The sequence below is a fragment of the Pteropus vampyrus genome, unplaced genomic scaffold, assembly GCF_000151845.1.
Source record: "Pteropus vampyrus isolate Shadow unplaced genomic scaffold, Pvam_2.0 Scaffold233, whole genome shotgun sequence".
Taxonomy (NCBI): Eukaryota; Metazoa; Chordata; class Mammalia; order Chiroptera; family Pteropodidae; genus Pteropus; species Pteropus vampyrus.
The window spans coordinates 566,794-570,552 of NW_011889014.1; positions in this window are offsets into that span (position 1 = coordinate 566,794).

Sequence of the window (3,759 nt, forward strand, 5' to 3'; positions counted from 1 at the left end):
CCATAAGTGGTATCATGCATGATCCATGTGTCGGTCTGCAGTTGGTGCGTTTCATTTACTAATATGACCTCAAGAATTTTTCCACCTCATTTAAAAACACAAGACAATGCATCTTTATTATTTTTTTCCCGGAAAAAGCTGGACTTCTCCCCAAGACATCTTCAATAAGAAAAGACGTTTTCCACATGCGTGGACCGAGGGATGTAGGCAAGACTCGTTTAACGAAAACCTCTGCTAGTGGAGCCTCGTGATTCCCAGAGGCTTTACAATCGGAGGTCGGAGGTCGACTTCTAAGGAAGGAAGTCCAGTAGCTCAGAGCCGGGAGGCAACTCCTGCATTTGGAAATTCTTCATAGATTAGCAACACGTTCTCTTGCTAGTTCATTGTTACGAGTCGGGAACGTTTTCCTTTTCCTCCCTTCCGAGGTAACGTCATGATTTCACACGTGCCTCTAACTGCAGCTCCCTGCCTTCCTCGGAAACTCAGCGAGCATTTTCCAGGTCAGACTGGTGTTTAGTCATCTGAACACGAGTGCCCTTCCTCTTCGCCGTAATCTTTCCCAGGCTGGATTTTGTCTTTGAAACAATAGGAAATGACAAGGTCTATTTTTCTTTTCTTGAAAGGGCTCCATCCACGGAGTCATGAGCTGGAACAGAGAAAGTACTGGGAATTCATACAAACCCCCAGTCGGAAGTGACTAGCTTTCCTCTCTTTGTTCTGTTGAGTCCTGCCGGCCAAGCTCACGATACCTCAGGCAGTTTGCTTAAAAGCAGGAAGGCGGCATTTTCACCTCAAGATAAATTCCCGATTGAATTTTCTGTTGGACCTATCCGAAAGAAATGCAATTAGGCTGTGAGCAATCTTCAAGCAAAGACTGGGAAACTTTCAAAGAAGGGCTCTGCTAGAAATAATTAGTTGGACCCCTGACATACATTTGCATTTGGTGATATTAACTGCATCTTAAAGCATCCATGTGAGTCATGCTTTCCAGGAGCATTGATTTTGATTTCTCTAACAGAATTAAGCTATAACTGGGTAATTTCCAAGATAGTAAGCCTAACTGGATAGTGCTCAGTAACCTTAAAGTCAGGAGCAATTATTATTGTGGCGGTCAGAAGGCCAAAGTTTGAGGCCAGGCCCAGCCCAGGGCTGCCTAGGTGAGTCCCATCACAAACGTGGGGCTGCAGCTCCAGCTGGCCATGGGCCTATGCGCCCAGGTGCACCAGAGGACAGAGGCCTTGGGCCTTGGAGACTAGGGACACGTCGGGGCACTCCAGGAAGGTGAGCAGAGGTGAGAGTAGACGGTTCTTGCGTCCCACATGTCTGTGCCTGAAACTTGCACTCTTGGGTGGTGAGGCCCAGGGACCTAACCATTCTCTCCAGTGAGTTGGGCTCATGTCTCTGTGCCTGATTGAATATACTGGCTCAGGGCTGTCCAGCACAACTACCTGCGCTGTCCAAGACAATAGCCTCTGGCCACGTGGCTACTGAGCATTTGAAATGTGATTAGTGCAACTGAGGAGCTGACTTTTAAGCTTTATTTCAGTTGACCCTCGAACGATGTAGTGGTTAGGGGTGCCGACCCCTCGGGCAGTCAAAAATCTGCATATAACTTTTGACTCCCCTCAAATTTAACTACTGAGAGCCTACTGTTGACTGGCAGGCTTCCTGAAAAACATCCATAGTTGATGAATGCATATTTTGTACATTATATGTATTACATACTATTTCCTATAAAATAGAGAAAAGAAAACATTACTAAGAAAATCATAAGGAAGAGAAAGGACCTTTACAGTATTTATTGAAAAGAATTTGCATATAAGTGGACCCTCAAAGTTCAAACCCATGCTGGTCAAGGGCCAACTGTCATGGATGTAAATTTAGATGACCCCATGTGTCTCGTGCTTCTGAGCTGGACAGCGCAGACCCAGATCGTCGCCCGCTGTGATTAGGTGCCGGCTCATTCACTCTCCAGGGAGGCTCGTGCTGAGCCCACAGAGGCGATTCCTGTCGGTGTGACATTCCAAAGAGGACGCGGTGGCATCGGGTCACGAGCTGGCTTCCTGAATTCTCCCCGATGTGGCCGATGGTTATCGTGGCTCATTCTTGCCTTATTTCCAGCTATAGATCCTTATAGCTTCCCGTCGACAGGCATTTAGTTGGAGTATTTATTTAGGATTTAATCTCCAAGGCTACCGTCCAGACTTGGGATGGAGTTTGGCCAACACTGCACTGCTGGTCAGGCTTACAATGGGCTTCTTAAAACCAAATGACCATAGTTCCGGATTTACAAGTCCCCTGCCAAAACCGGGCATGACCTTTGAAGTCCGTGTGTGGGAGACCACAGAATGGACTTGGCTAAAGGATCCAAGGCAGGTCGGGCCTTGGCGCTTTCCTCTGAGCTCTGCAGACCAAGTCATTTCTCTTCCACGAACGCCTCTCCGTAGCGTGGCTGAGGGGGCCGCCTCGTTCTCTCTCTCGATGGCTTGTTCTTATTTCGCCCTTGAGTTCTGTCTGGCGCCTCGAGCTCAGTGAAAATGGGGCCGCCTCGGTCCTGCTGGATGCCGCCGCACGAGAGAAAGAAATCATGAAAGATAGAAGCTGACATTTACTCTTGTTCTTAGGAGGCGCGAAGCACGGCCACTCTCAACACCAGGAAGGGGGTGCTATTGTTAAGTCTGTGTTATAGGTGAGGTAAAGGAAGCATAGATATAGGCCACCCCAAGACCAAACCAGGACCACGTCAGAGCAGACGCTGGGAGACATGAGGGCAGCACAGCAGGAGGGGAGCCCTCAGTCCAAGGCTGGGACAGAGTCACGTCCAGTCTCGTATCTGCCTTCCAGGGTCTGGAGTGGGGGCAGAGAGTGGGGTGAAAAGCTTCAGGGCAGGTCTGCTTTTCAGGGGGTCCCCACCAGACGATGTGGGCCACCGGGAACAGAACCAGCGTGGGGGAAGTGCAGCGTGGGTGAGAGCACCCAGTCAGCCCATCCACCTGCCAGGGACAACTTATCATCAGGCCTTGGCTCCCCAGTTAACCGGGAGCAGGAACTGGTGACCAAGGACCCATGGAGAAGGGCAGGGGCAGATTGAAAGGGGACTTTTGGGGTCACCCCTTTGCAAGACTCACCAGGCACCAAGTGTGTGAATGGCTGACTCTTTCTTGACACCCCAGTGTTTCTTCAGGTCTGACTCCCACGGAGACCGTAGGTGACATTGTGCCAAGTGGAACCAACACATACTCCCAGGTCCATGGACCCCTTACACTGGGTGTCTCAGGTCACTTTCCTGAGATGGAGATTCTCGCATCAGTGATTTAGCAAAAGAGTGCTTACTCTTGGGAGAAATACGGTAGTCCCCCCTTATCCACGGGGGTCCGTTCCAAGACCCCCCAGGGGATGCCCAAAACCAAGGATAGTACCGAACCCTGTCTATACTATGTTTTTTCCCTATATGTACATACATAGCTTTTCTCTTAAAGGAAGCACTCTATGGCTCCTCTTCGGCATATCCGAAGGACCAGCATCACTACTCTCTCTGAGGCCACTGTTAAGTAAAGTACGGCTCACTTGAACACAAGCACCGTAGAGCTGATCACGGAGCTGGCTACCAAGGGACTGATGAGTGGGGCGCCCCCTCAGCGTGGCGGCACTGGACAAAGGGCTGATTCACGTCCCAGGCAGGATGGAGCGGCACGGCGTGACACTTCATCATGCTCTTCAGAATGGCACGCACTTTAAAACGTATGAATTATTTATTTC